The sequence below is a fragment of the Microtus oregoni genome, unplaced genomic scaffold (assembly GCF_018167655.1).
Source record: "Microtus oregoni isolate MIOR12 unplaced genomic scaffold, Mior012 000028F_ref0000031, whole genome shotgun sequence".
Classification (NCBI taxonomy): domain Eukaryota; kingdom Metazoa; phylum Chordata; class Mammalia; order Rodentia; family Cricetidae; genus Microtus; species Microtus oregoni.
Window position 1 is genome coordinate 2,684,060 of NW_024543087.1, and position 14,872 is coordinate 2,698,931.

General features: G+C 51.9%; 1 protein-coding gene across 1 annotated transcript in view; it reads right to left on the reverse strand.

Annotated features, from left to right (window-relative positions):
* Positions 1 to 397, reverse strand: part of Vipr1 (vasoactive intestinal peptide receptor 1) — a 32,907-nt gene extending 32,510 nt beyond the window's left edge. Inside the window, exon 1 of the mRNA XM_041676970.1 lies at positions 197 to 397. The gene's annotated coding sequence lies outside the window, so the exon portion shown is untranslated. The remainder of the gene's footprint in view (positions 1 to 196) is intronic.
* Between the last annotated feature and the right edge of the window lie 14,475 nt (positions 398 to 14,872).

The window sequence follows — 14,872 nt, forward strand, 5'->3', positions numbered from 1 at the left end:
GTGACAAGGGAGAAGCCGGGGTGTGGGGGGGAAGCTCAGCCGGAGTCGGGGAGCCCTGACTCGGGGTTCATCCATGCCCTTTAGGGCCAGGCAGGGCGTCGTGGCCCTTCACAGGGTGCACTCGGGGGTGGATTCGTTTCGGCCCGCGCTGCTCGCGAGGAACGCGGAGTCGAGGTTCCAGAACCGAAACTTGTACCTGTTTGCGGGCCCAGACTGCCCACGGACCCTTCCTCCCGGAGTCTGAGGTCCCCAGGAACGAGGACCAGGGTGTTAATGCTCCACGCTGCGTTTCCAAGATCGCGCCGGCAGGGTGATCTGAGACTGCACTCCCTCCTACGCTTGTCTTTCGAGCTCGGATGCATAGGGCTCGGAGCTCCCTGCGTGCGACTTATTAGGGAACCAGTGCAGACGGCTGATCTCCTTTCCTACAGTGAGAAGGTGTGGTGACAGTGAGAAGGTGGTGGTGGTGGTGGTGGTGTGTGTGTGGACGGGGATTGATGGCGCGGTGGGATAGAAGAAGGGAGGAGGGGCGGAACTCGATTCTGAGATGGAGAGAGCCGCGTGTCCCTGCGCTCGAAGAGGAGTGTGCGCTCCGCTTGAAGGAGGTCCGTCTCCTGGCACTTTCTGGCCAGCAGGGGCGCGGGAATTTCCCAAGGACTCGCTGGCCTTCCCAACCTATAACGTGGGAAACTAGGGATGTGGGCGTGGTCTTGAGGTTGGTTACAGAAAAGTCTGGCAGCGACCCCTGGCCTCCCCCCATTTTTGTTGACTGGGTGGTGCTTTATCCTCCCTCGGTTCCCCTCCTCCCCTTCATCTGTCCACAGCGCCTCCCTTGCTCTCTCCCGCTACTTTATGAGTCCCTGATTCTGAGCCAGGCCTCTTTTACACATAGAGATAAGAGGAAGCAGGGGGCGTTGCCTGCAGTTTCTGATTACTGATAGAGAATGGGCTACCTGGACATAGGCCGTTCCTTCTCCAGATGTGGGGATGTCAGAGGAGGGAGCTTTTCAGTAAGTAATTCCAAAGCTTCAGCGTCAGGACTTCGGGGAAACACTGTGAGCTTGGAATTTGGTTCTCCTCTCCATGTGGCCCCTAGTAGCCTCCTCTCAGGCCTTGGGCCCCTAACGGGCAGTGGAGTCTTATCAGCTCTTGAGGTGGTACCCTCAAATCTTAGATGTGAATGATAAGCCTGTGGAGCTTTGTTTTTCAGCTCTGCCCATCCCCACATGCCCCTCGACAGCTGCAGGATGCTGATATCCGGTACATGCCTGTGATCACAGCTCTCAGGAGGCAGAAGAATTGCAGATTTCAGGCCAGCCTGAGCGAAATGTTCAGCACTTCACCTTATGGGCCTGCTAGCATTTTCTTACTCTCTGTGGGCAAGGATGTTGGGGGCTTTAGGGTACCTGGAGGAGAGTGGGGACTGGAAGGCGGGAGGAAACCAGGCTCCATTTTGCCCCGTGACCCTCACGGGATAGGTGAGGCAAGTGGGTGGAAGGGGAGGGCCCCAGTAGTAATGACTGCCCTGCCCACACTGATCCCTCTTAGGGTCTGGGTTGGAGGGCTGATGCCAGGCCACAGCTGAGAGGGCAGGCAGGATCTCCTGGTGTCATCCCAGCCCAACCCCAGGAGAGGAAAGTGGCTCAGGGAGAATAGTTTTCCTTCCAGTTCTCTGTCAGGAAAGCCACTCTTGGTTCTTTCTGGATTGTTCCCTGGGGGGAATTCATCCTTCCTTACCACTGAAGGACACAAGACACATTCAGAAATAAAAGGAGCAAAACAGAGGGCCTGAAAACCTCAGTTTAGGCTACTAACCCCTCCACTCCTAACCCCTCCACTCCTAACCCCTCCACTCCTAACCCCTAAAAACTCCTCGTAGGCTATGAAACCACGTGCCAACTTCTGGCTGTCAAATCCTGTGTCCCGAGACATTGGGAGGTCGACCATGGGCTTATTCTTGGGGAACCTTGTGGAATCTCAGGAGGGCACCTGTTGTTTACCTTGGCAATAGAAAGGCTTCAGGAGGGAAGGGGACTTTAGAAGCAGAGGTGGAGGCAGATGAGCCTCCTGAGGCCGAGGGAGCAGGCACCTGTGGTGGTGGATGTAATTGCCTTCCCCACCATGGCCTGAGGAGTCCCTGTATGTGTTGTCTGCCTTTGCTCCACGAATCTAGGTTGGAACAGTTGCACAAGAGTGCCTGTATCATGGTCTATTCCCATTCCTGAAGCTCTTGCTAGGCAGATCCGTTCTGGATCCCTGCAACCTGTTCCCAGATTTTGGCTCAGCCCCTTACCTCCCTTCTAGTTGCCGGAATCACAGGGGTACAGCAGATTCGGGGAGTGGGAGAAGGGAGACAGTCACTTGCCATTCCCTGTGACAACAAGCCCAGCAGAAAGAATGTACAGTTACTCATCAGAGCCTGTCTGGCTTGCAGCCCGATGCATCCCTGTGGCGTGTGCCACCCTCGCCTCCTCCGGGCCGGCAGCCACCTCTCAGGATGCCTTAGTCAGTGCCTTGTGCTGTGGCTGGTGAGTCAGTGGGGAGGAGGTTCTGGTGAACGGTGAGGGAAGCCGTGAAACATGGAGCATCCTTGACCCGCTTGACGGGGGCTAAGTCAAGGCCAGCGACAAACACAGCCTGGGCAGCGGCTGCTCCTGGGTTCACCAGCAGATCCACCCACATTGTTGTCTGCATGGAGGCCGCTTTACCTTCCCTGAAAGGGACAAATGGCTTCAGGTCTGTATCAGTGGAGGGTGCTGGCAGCTGCTCCCACCTCCTCGGTGCACCCCTTCTTTGGGGAGGTGGACCTTTCTGAATGCCAAAGTATTTCAACTCCATGTTTAGCTTGGAGTAGTGCAGAGGGACCTATGAGCAGATGTTTAAAGGGCATTCCTTGTGCTCAGTCTGTGACAGCATGGATGTCCATTCATTCATTCGTTCGTTCATTCATTCATTCACTCACCTCTCATGCAGCACCTGCCTGGCTCTGGGGTGAGGCTTGTCACTGATGAAAACATGCATTGTGCCTTCTGAGGAGCCTGGCATTGCTTCAGCAGAGGACAGGGGATCTTGAAGAGGCCCTGAAGCCCCACCTAGGAGCAAAGCTAATGAAACCCAGGATAGGGGACTCCTGGTAATGACGGGTGGGTGTAGCAATGAAGCCTGGGGCTTAGCCTGAAATAGTCACCCTCGATCCTGAAGCCCGTGGTGCAGAGCTCTGGGGCAGGCTGGCTCCATCGTGTGCGTCATCTTAGGTGGTTGAGGGAGCCACACTGAGATGGAGGTTGGAGAGTGGGAGTTCACTGAAGAAGGCAGGGTGAGATCCTCAGGCCCTGCCAGAGAGATGAAGCCCAAAGGCTTCCTCTCTGCTCTGCACCCTCGACAGGGTCTCATGAAGCCCAGGCTGGCCTTGAACTTGCTATGTAGCTGAGGATGCCTTTGACTTCTGATCCTTCTCCTTCCACATCCTGAGTGCTGGGATTTTGGACATGCTGGGATTATGGGTGCTGGGAATATATATAATCAGTTCCTGAGGCAAAATTTAAACCTCAACAGACAACAGAATCAGCATAAACCCAACTCTTACAGACACATAAATATGTGTGGCAAGGTATAAAAAGTGTCCTGGTATTGTGGGACATTTGTCTAACTATGTGAAGATGTGTTGCTATTCACATTATCTGCCTAAGGCACCTGATTGGTCTAATAAAAAGCTGAATGGCCAGTAGCAAGAGATGAGGGTATAGGCGGGACTTCTGGGCAGGGAGGACAAGTAGGAAGAGGAATTTAGGTTTAGGGGAAGGACAGGCAGACACAGAAGAACTGGGAAAGTCGGACACACAGAATGAGAGAAAGTAAAGCCCTGAGGCAGAACCTAGATGCGTAGAAACAGGTTAAATTAAGTTAAAAGAGCTGGTGGGACAAGCCTAGGCCAAGGCCGAGCATTCTTAATTAATAAGAAGTCTCCATGTCTTTATCTGGGAGCTGATTTGTTGCCCAAAGAAAGTTCTGACTACATCCCAGAATAGTAAACACTCAAGTCATGTAAAGAATGGGTTCATTAGGTTTCAATTGGTTGGTGAGACGTGACAGGAATGTAGCAATGTAGCAGTTGCAACAATATCCACCGCTTCTCCTACATTGTCTATAGTCAGAGAGATCCACCTGCGGCTTAGCTGGATCAGCCAAGGTGTCATCCAGAGCTGTTTACAGGACTGGGGTCTTCTCCCAAGTTCATCCACGCTGTTGGCAGAACTCCATTATCTGCTTCTGTGCGACTCTCTTTTAAAAAGATCTGTGTCATTATTAGTTATGTGTGGTTGCCTATGTGTCTGTGTGTGGGGATGTGATGTGAGTTCAGGTGCCCATGGAGGCCAGAAGGGTCAGATTCCCCTATGGCTGGAGCTGCAGGCAGGTGTCGGTAGCCTGATGTGGGTGCTGGAAGCCACAATCCACCCTCTGTAAGAGCATTCTATACTCTTACTCACCAAAACGTCTCTCCAGCCCTTGCCTCCCTTTGTCTGATGGCCACCGGCTAGGTTCATTATGAGGTTCTAGGAACTGACTTCAGGTCTTAGCCTGGCCTGCTCCATAGAATTTACTTCCTTTATTAAGTTGCTGTTTGAGTCACGGTCTCTTCTCTATAGCTCAGGCTGGCCTTAAACTCTCAATCATTCTGTCTGAACTCCTAAGTGATAGATTGCAGCTCTCAATGTTTGCTTTATATATGTATATATGTATATACATACATGTATTTATGCACACACATATACATATATACATACATATATATTATACACACACACACACACACACACACACATACACATATACCAGGCTAGTAACAGAACTGTGGCAGCTTTAAACCCTCTGCCTCTCACTCTAGAACCTCTGTAAAACAGGCTCCCCTGGGGCTGGCTATGTAGCTCAATTGCTAAAGTACCTGACTAGCATGCATACCTATCATACCCTAGGTTTGATCCCCACCAAGTAAACATGGCATGGCGGGGTAGGCATGCAATCCCAGCACGTGGCAGATGGAATCAGGAGAATCAAGACTTCAAGGTATATAGGGAATTTCGGGCCAGTCTGGGTTTCACAAGACTCCCATCTCCATCCCCCGCCCAATCAAGAAAACCAAGAAAATCTCACCTGATGAGGTCAGGACACCCATGCCCAAAGGGAGAAGATAACAAGGGCAGGGAATTGTGGGCAGGAATCTTGGTGCTACCTGAGAACTCTGCCAGCCACAGCAAGAATAGATTAATTTACAACTAAAACAACTAGATAAGAAACAACAAATTAAACACAAAGACAGAGGGAAGGAATTAGTGAAGATCAAACAGAAAGTGAGGAGAAGCAGGGACAATATCAAATGAACGCTCTTTCCTCTTGATCAGAGATGGTTAGAGCCGGACGACAACAAGAACCAAAGCCAACAAGCACGGGATACAGTTCCAGAAAGAGAGAGTGTGTTAACGCGACTGTCACCCCAATGTCTAGGTGAAGCGCACACTTACAGAGAAATGTGAATGATTAAGGTTACTTCTAAAAAAGATACTGGGCTCAGGTCGCTTTATAGAGAATCTTATAACCCTTCACAGATAATTCTCTCTCTCTCTCTGTTTTTAAAGACAGGGTTTCTCTGTGTAGCTATGAACTCACAGAGATCCGAATGCCTCTGCTTCCCTAGTGCTGATATTAAAGGTGGGTGCCACCAGCAGCTGCACAGGTAATTCTTATCAAACCAAACTCCAGAAATGCTATGAGCCAGCAGCATTTCCTGGCATACTCTGCAAGGTGATATAATGCTTATATCAAAGCAAGAAGCCAGGTATGTTGGCAGGCCTCCAGTCCAGTGCTTTGGAGGCTGTGGCAGGAAGGTGGTCAGCTTAAGGTTAGTCTAGGCTATACAGCAAGACTGTCTCAGATAGAAATAAAAAGTGTGGTCCCGTCTACACAAGCCTTCAAGCCTGTGTTTAATTCCTGAAAAACCTGCAGTAGAGGAGAGAACTGACTCCCAAAAATTGTTCTCTGACCTCTACACATGAACCCTGGCATGTACTAACCTTCACCCCATCCCACCTTGAATATACATGCATGCATTCATCACACATGCATGCATACACACGCACATGCATGTGTGTGCTTCCATGCATGTGTGTGCTTGTGCACGCACACACCAATAATAAATCAAGGAAGACACCAACCAACCTTGATTTCTAGCGTCTATGCTCATGTGCATGTGTATGTGCACTCTGCACTCATTCCCACATACATGCACACATAAACACATACATGCATGCACACACGCACCAATACAAAATTGGGTTCTAGCCTCTATGCTCATGCCGATATGTATATGTGCACTCACTCACACATACATGCACACATAAGCACACACGCACACACACACATCACCAGCTGTGGAACAAGGATTCACAAAATGGACCATAGAAAAGGTTCAGATTCGTCCTAAGTGAGTGACCCCGTGTTCTCCCAATACTGAGGTGGGAGATGGACCAGGCCTATGGTTTGAAGATTGACAGTCAGCAAAGCCCTGGAATATAACAGAGCCCATCTCCTGACCCTTTGTCCTTTACCCCAGCCACGGGGAACTTCCTAGTGGCCTCTCGGGTCCTGTGGCCCTGACTGTGGGCATAGTGAAATATTCTGTCTTTCTGTCTCATGATCTGACTTCCCGCTGATCCCAGTACTCTGCCCTGGGAGCATGGGACCACCCTTGCTGGAGGCAAGACTATTGGATCCCAAGGTCCTCTGGAGAGTGGCATCGTCCTAGCTAGCCTCCCCAGGTACCGAGGTAGGCTGGTCAGTCCTCAGGATGACATGGTCTGTAGGAACCAGACTTTGGCATAGCCAAAGCCCTCAGTCTCCTACCTGACTTTCCTTCATGGGGACGGGGGAGTGTGCTGCTCCACGGAGTGAATGTGAGAACAGGGCTTGTCTTTGTTTTCAGAGTTCAAGTTTATTGTAACCTCATCCACTCATTACATTACCAAAATCCAACTTCAGCCTTTCTTGGTCCCTGGGTGGTTAGCATTGGGAAGGGAAACCTCTGTCTGTCCTTTCCATGGCCGGTGTCAAGACCTGTGTTAGTCCAGCAGTAAGGTCCTAGCAGGAAGAGATGGGCACTCGGCCTGAGAACCATGGGGAGATTGAGGGCTAGTGTCCTCCTGCCGCTGACTTCCTGAGGCAGGGACATGAAACAGGGCCGGTGCGGCTCAAGGGAGAAAACCTGGGAATCGTAGAGAAGCCGCCCACCACCCCTAGGCTTGGCACTCCAAAACAGATGCCTGGGCAGGAAATGTCGTGAGCCACTTCTGCCTCTCTCCAGAGCGGTCTTCCCCTGCGGTAGCCAATCGTCTATCTAAGACAGGACCATCACCTGCTGCTGCAAAGCTGGGCCCTACGAGCCACCCCACATCCCCGACTCTCCTTAGGCTGCTTTGAAGGGGTACTACCTGCAGCAAGGAGAGAGAAGGTCCAGGGGGCCTGGAGTGGTGGGCGTCAGAGGTCTCACACTGCAGCTGCCTGGCAACCACGCTGTTGGGTGGGGTTACCTGCTAGGAACTGGGAGTCAGGCCTGGAATATGGCGGGAGGCAGAGGAAGGAAGATGAGAGGTAGCACCGGGAGGGAAGAGGCTGAGCAGAAGATGAAAACTTGGGAGGGAAAAGAAGGAACAGGCATCAGGGAGGGAGGAGGAAGCTGGATGCTGAAGCAAGGGAGCAAGGACTTCTCTGATGCCTTCTTTCTGCTGTGTCCTGCCCAGCTTTCCTTTATCTCCCTTGTCAGCACCTCTACATTCTAAGAACCTCAGGCTTCTTCCTAGTGCTCCAGTTTGCAATCCCAGTACTGGATTGAGCATTCCTATTGATTCGTGTATGTGTGTTCAGAATCAAGGCTACAGTGAAATCACTTCAAGCAACGGGTGAGCCAGACACACCTCGGATTCATGGCACATTTGATTTTGAAATCGTGTTTGGTCTCTGCAATGTTTGACACTTAACTTTCGACCCACCACAGTCCGCTCTGTGACCTGTGTGGGGCCGCGACTCACCGTCTGCAGAGAGAGCTGGTGAGCGGTTGGCACCAAGCCGCCCCAGGCCAAAAGCTGCGATTGCTTCATGACTTTCCATCTGTAGTCAGTATTTAATTTTTATTTCTCCTTCCCATGGACTGTTTGTTTAAATTAGCTCCACACATTAGGCAGAGTCCTGCCTCTCTCTGACGGCGCCTCTTCATCTCATGCATCAACCGCCAGTGGTTGGAAGTTGGCTGACTGCCTCTCTCTGGTGTTGTTTAACATATTTCTTTCATTGTTTTTTGTTTTCAAGACCTCCCTTTTTCTGAGGTCTCTAATCTTGCCCCAGCTCAGCGGACCCCTCCTGTCTAGCCCTTCCTTCTGGTCTTCAGTGCTCTTTTTACCAGGACCCCTGGGAGGGGGGAGCTCACAGTCTTACCCTAACTCGGCTCTGACAGGTCCATCCAGGAGGACACCTGCCCTGTGAGGTTCTGAACGGGATCCATGCCGTACCTTGAGGAAGACTGAGGGCTTTCCACTGGGGATGACAGCCCAGAGGGACTGTCAGTAAGCATGAAAAAGTTGCTTGGGAGTTTTCCTCAGCTTCGCTCTCTCTCCGGCTGGCCCTCGACCAAGCCTTTCTCATGATTGCCAGCTAATCCCCAGGTCCAATCCAGGCCTCCACCCCACTACTTTGAGTTCACTTCTGACCCCAGCCTGACCCTTGACCTGATTTCAGGCTCCAATTCAGATGGACCCCTGATCCTGAGAGAGAGCCTTTCAGTTCCCATTGACCCATGATCCCAGAACCACACCTGCCTGTGATCCTTCTACCCACCCTAACTTCTGACTCCCGTACCCTGACTGCAGCCCAGCCCACATGCCTGGTATGGGATCCGGGACTTCAGCTGGCTCCTGGCAGGCAGTCACTGAGCCTGAGCCCACCTTGCCTAGAAGGTACTAACACCTCCAGACAGAAAGTCCCCGGGGCACCTAGGGGCAATTCTTACTGCCTTTTCTCCAGTTATCTTTTCTGCCTCTGTGGCTTCAACCAAGCGAGCTCTGCCTACCTGGTAATGGCCCTGTCGGCCAGATGCCAGGAAAGGGAGAAACTAGCCGGACCAGCCCGCACCTCTGTTTGCACAGATCTTGGTAAAAATAGCCCAGTCTACGCACACCTCTGTCATTTCCTCCCTGACCTGGATGGTGCCCCAGGCCCAAGACACTTGCCAGCTGTTCCTGCCCTGAAGCTTGTTTTTGCCTGGAACCGGACAGGGCCCAGAGGGACAGGGCAGTGGCCTCTCTCAGAATCGATTAGAACCACTCTACCAAGACCTTGATCTCGGGGGTCTAGTTCTCAGAAAATTAATTACTGTTGTTTCAACTCTCTCTTTTTGGGTCTTCATTATGCTAACCCTAAAAACTCATGGTGATGACTGATTCAGGTGACATCCAAGGGGTAGAGCACCCTGAGACAGGAGCACCTCTAGACAGAAACACTCCAAGACAGGGGTACTCTGAGACAGGAGCACCCTGAGACAGGAGCACCCTGAGACAGGAGCACCCTGAGACAGGAGCACCTCTAGACAGAAACACTCCAAGACAGGGGTACTCTGAGACAGGAACACTCCAAGACAGGGGTACTCTGAGACAGGAGCACTCTGAGGCAGGAGCACCCTGAAACAGAAGCACCTCAAGACAGGAGCACCCCGGGACAGGAGCAGTGGGATAGGAGAACCCTGAAACAGGAGCACCCCGAGACAGGAGCATTGGAATAGGAGCACTCTAAGACAGGAGCACCCCAAGACAGGAGCACTCTGAGACAGGAGCACCCCAAGACAGGAGCACTGGGATAGGAGCACCCTGAGACAGGAGCACGGGGACGGGAGCACCCTGGACCCTCAGCACCCAGCAGCAGTCCCCTGCTGGCTCAGGAATAAGAAACAAAGTTCTGCCTTTACATAAGGTGGTTGCTGGTCTCTATCACATTTGGTCATGTGGCTGAAGCCGCATTCCGACAAATGCATGATCTAAAGTGCCCCATGTGTCCCCAGGGACCTGAGTCCCCAGGCAAACAGACAGAGGCTGCATTGCAGTTTTGAGGCTGACTTCTTCACAGCGTTCACGTGGACACTAACACCCTCTGCTAGGCTTAATGTTTCTCATTTTCTTCTGTGTTTGTGTGTAGATGCACAAGGGTGTGGGTACGTGTGGAGGTCCTAGGTGGATGTCGTAAAGGTTCTTTTACCTTATTCTCAAACAAACCCTGATAGTGCTCACTGCCTTGCTCAGGAGACACATGTCCGCCTCCCAAGGCTAGGATTAGAGGCAGGCTGCTCTGCCCACTAGGGATTTACATGGGTTCTGGGGATCTGAATTCAGGTCTTTTTGCTTGCAAAGCAGGCACTTTAACTGCGGAGCCACTTCCCCAGCCTGACCCCTGTGCTTCTTAACTGACTTTGAGTGACAGGCGGGCTATCTTTGTCATTATATCTCGGCTTCTAGAAGCGGCACCTCAATCTCCTCTTTCATGGTTATGTGGGTTTTCCTAGCAGCTCATAGCTGTGGCCAACCTCTCCCGTGTACACACACACACACACACACACACACACACACACACACACGGAGGCCAGAGTTCAACCACAGTGTCAATCTTCAGGAGCTGTCTACATTGTTTTTTTCTGACAGGCTCAGTCACTACTGATTTATCCAGGCTGGCTGGGTAGCAAGCCCCAAGGAGCAACCTATGTCCGTCCTCCATCACCAGGGTCCCCAGCGCTTGGTATCACACTTGGCTTTTTTCTCTGGGTCCTAGGGCTCAGACTAAGCTCTTTATTTTTGTACAACAAGCTCTTTACTGATGGAGCTGTCTCCCTCATCCAGTGCTCTTTATGAGGTTATATAGGATTGGGGCCCTCCCTATAATCTCATTTAATCTTGATTACCTCACAAAAGACTCTTTCCAAAGGCCACCACATTCTGAGGTCCTGGGGGAGGGGCCAGCATGACTTCAATATATGAATTTTGGGAGAATACATTCTAACCCACAATAATTGTCTGTAAGCAATTGGCCCTAAGATTGAATCGTTTTAACAGATGATTGTTGTCTGCCTCTGCGGCCGTGGCTGGGTGGAGCAGCCACGGTGAAGGTGACTCACTCATGTGGCTGCAGAGTGAGGGCCTCAGGTCCCTCACCACAGTGTGGGAGGACGCCCCACAGGGTGTGAATTCCAGGAGACTCTTGCCCCCCTGGCCCGAGTTGGCCTCCAAAACTTCAGCTTTCCAGTCAGGAGGAAGAGGTCAAGGAAAAGAAGAGGACATGCCTTTTCCTAGGAATAAGATGGCTTGGAAGTTCACAGTGGCCTCTTTCTGTGTCTCACTTGCTGTGAGGACTCACATGGCTGTGTGTGGCTGAAATCACAGCGGGGAAACACAGCCTCTGAAAGGGACTGAAAATCTCTTGCTTGAGGAAGCCAAGCCCTACTGGCAAAGCGACTGCTGTTTCAGTAAACACATGTAATTTCCCGTCAGATTGCCTTCCAGTCACCTATGCTCACACTGGTGGGTTGGTGATCCAATCACCCGTGCTCACACCCATGGGTTGGTGATCCAATCACCCGCGCTCACACCCGTGGGTTGGTGATCCAATCACCCGCACTCACACCCGTGGGTTGGTGATCCAATCACCTGCGCTCACACCCGTGGGTTGGTGTTCCAATCACCCGCGCTCACACCCGTGGGTTGGTGATCCAATCACCTGCACTCACACCCGTGGGTTGGTGTTCCAATCACCCGCGCTCACACCCGTGGGGTTGGTGATCCAATCATCTGCGCTCACACCCGTGGGGTTGGTGATCCAATCACCTGCGCTCATACCCGTGGGTTGGTGATCCAATCACCTGCGCTCACACCCGTGGGTTGGTGATCCAATCACCTGCATTCACACCCGTGGGTTGGTGTTCCAATCACCGTACTCACACCTGTGGGTTGATGAGATGTCAGCTTTGGTTCGAGAAGCTTGGTTTCATGGACAGCAGTTTGACATAACTGGTCAAACCGCTGAGAATTAGCAACTAGTGACTGCTCAGCCATAAACGGGGTAGCCGTGTTTACCACACTTCAAGGCAGGTGGAAAGAAATGAAAGAGCTGGAGAGGGGTGGAGTTTTGTGGACCGGTCTTCTGTGCATGGCACGGCTGTTGCACTCATCTGTCGTTGTTGTTGTTTTGTTTGTTTATTTTGTTTTTGAGACAGGGTTTCTCTATGTTGTAACAGCCATGGCTGTCCTGGAACTCACACTTTAGACCAGGCTGGTCTCAAACTTACAAAGATCCGCCTGCCTCTGACCCTGAGTGCTGAAATTAAAGGTGTACACCACCACCACCACTGCCACCACCGCCTGGTGCTCTTGTACTTTTGAAGTCATAAGGTTGTGACTATTTAAACAAGACTGGGCCTGTTAGCGTTCCCTTGTGGATTGAGAGGGGGCTCTTAAGGCCCTGCTCCTCTCTGAGGAGTTAGAGGCAATCAGTGCTGGCTGGGAACGATGCTGTTCACAGCTGTGTAGCCACTGGTAAGTTGTCCACACTCCTGCTTGGGTTTTTCTGCGGGCAGAAGTTGGGACAAGGGACTAGAGTGCTTTATTTGGCAATGGGTGTGAGAGGACTGGAGGATGGAAGTGTGGAGAGAGTGTCCCGCCTGGCAGAGGTTCAGGAAGGGCTCCGAACCTCAGGTTCATACTCCATCCTCCCTGGAGCATCCTCCCTAGAGCATCCTCCCTAGAGCATCCTCCCTGGAGCATCCTCCCTAGAGCATCCTCCCTAGAGCATCCTCCCTGGAGCATCCTCCCTAGAGCATCCTCCCTACAGCATCCTCCCTAGAGCATCCTCCCTACAGCATCCTCCCTAGAGCATCCTCCCTGGAGCATCCTCCCTAGAGCATCCTCCCTAGAGCATCCTCCCTAGAGCATCCTCCCTACAGCATCCTCCCTAGAGCATCCTCCCTAGAGCATCCTCCCTAGAGCATCCTCCCTGGAGCATCCTCCCTAGAGCATCCTCCCTGGAGCATCCTCCCTAGAGCATCCTCCCTACAGCATCCTCCCTACAGCATCCTCCCTACAGCATCCTCCCTAGAGCATCCTCCCTAGAGCATCCTCCCTAGAGCATCCTCCCTGGAGCATCCTCCCTAGAGCATCCTCCCTAGAGCATCCTCCCTGGAGCATCCTCCCTAGAGCATCCTCCCTAGAGCATCCTCCCTAGAGCATCCTCCCTAGAGCATCCTCCCTAGAGCATCCTCCCTAGAGCATCCTCCCTAGAGCATCCTCCCTGGAGCATCCTCCCTAGAGCATCCTCCCTGGAGCAGAGCATCCTCCCTAGAGCATCCTCCCTAGAGCATCCTCCCTGGAGCATCCTCCCTAGAGCATCCTCCCTAGAGCATCCTCCCTGGAGCATCCTCCCTGGAGCATCCTCCCTGGAGCATCCTCCCTAGAGCATCCTCCCTAGAGCATCCTCCCTAGAGCATCCTCCCTGGAGCATCCTCCCTGGAGCATCCTCCCTAGAGCATCCTCCCTAGAGCATCCTCCCTAGAGCATCCTCCCTAGAGCATCCTCCCGGCATCTTCCAGTCACAGCCAACCCCTGCCAGATGACTACGGGAGGTGCGCTCTTGCAACAGAACCCCCCAAAATGTACAAATGTTCCACAGCCCATGGCTGTCACAGCAGGAGGACCCCAAAGCACCTGCCGTGCCCCTGAAGGAGCAGGGGTCAGACTGGCTGCCACCTGGCACCTCTGACATAGAGCCAACCAGTTTTGCTCCAACTACATGGGGATCCAGATGTGTCAGCTCCTGCCTTTCTGGAGCAGGTGCCATAAATTTATTTTAGTGGATGCCAAAGGCCAATCCTGCACCCTGTTTGCCAGCCTGAAGGGCAGCCAACATGGTGGCTCTCCAGAATTGTCACTTCTGAGGGCCCCAGGGAGACTGAGACCTGCTGTAGGGTCCCCACCAGACCCAATCTAGAGAGAGGGACAGTTGGTACCCACTGAGCTCTCCTTTTTACTACCCCATGCCAGCAGCCCTTCTCCTGCTAACCTGAATGCTGGGCACAGAGGAAACATGAGGTCATATATACAGGCTTTAAAAAATGAGTGAGAATACAAAATAAAATACAGTCCTTTTCTAGGTTGCCCACCCAGGCTGGCCCCAAACCCTAGCCACCTCTGAGTGAGGATTTGTCTCTTTCCCTTTCCAGGAAGGGGGGTTATCTGTCCATGGGGAAGATTGACCTGCTTGCAGGCATGGCTCTTCTGAAGCCTATGGATTCATGTTAGAATTTATTTATTATCTCTGCTGTCAGGAATCAAGCTGAGGACTTCACGCACATTGCAAGTGCTCCGTGGCTGAGCTGCTTCTCCTGCCCAGCATATTTTAAACACACAACAAATCAAACACAAAGGATAGCAATGATGTGAAAGATACCTATCAAAACGAGTTGAAATACTGCTACTGAAAACATTAAAAACAGGCTGGAGAGTTAGCTCAGCAGTTAAGAGTACTGGCTGTTCTTTTAGAGGACCCAGTTCTATTCCCAGTAAACACACAGTGGCGTGTCTGAAACCCTAGTTCCAGAGGATCTGATGCCCTCTTCTGGCATCCATGCACATGAGAAACAAAGTAGTGTGCAGATATGCATGCAGGCAAAACATTCATACATAAAATAGAAATTTTTTTAACTCAAAATTAAAATTGGCAGACGCAAGCGGCGGGGACCAGCGTGCAACACTGAGAGCAGATCGCCCCACTACAATTAAATCAAAGAGGTAGGCCTTTT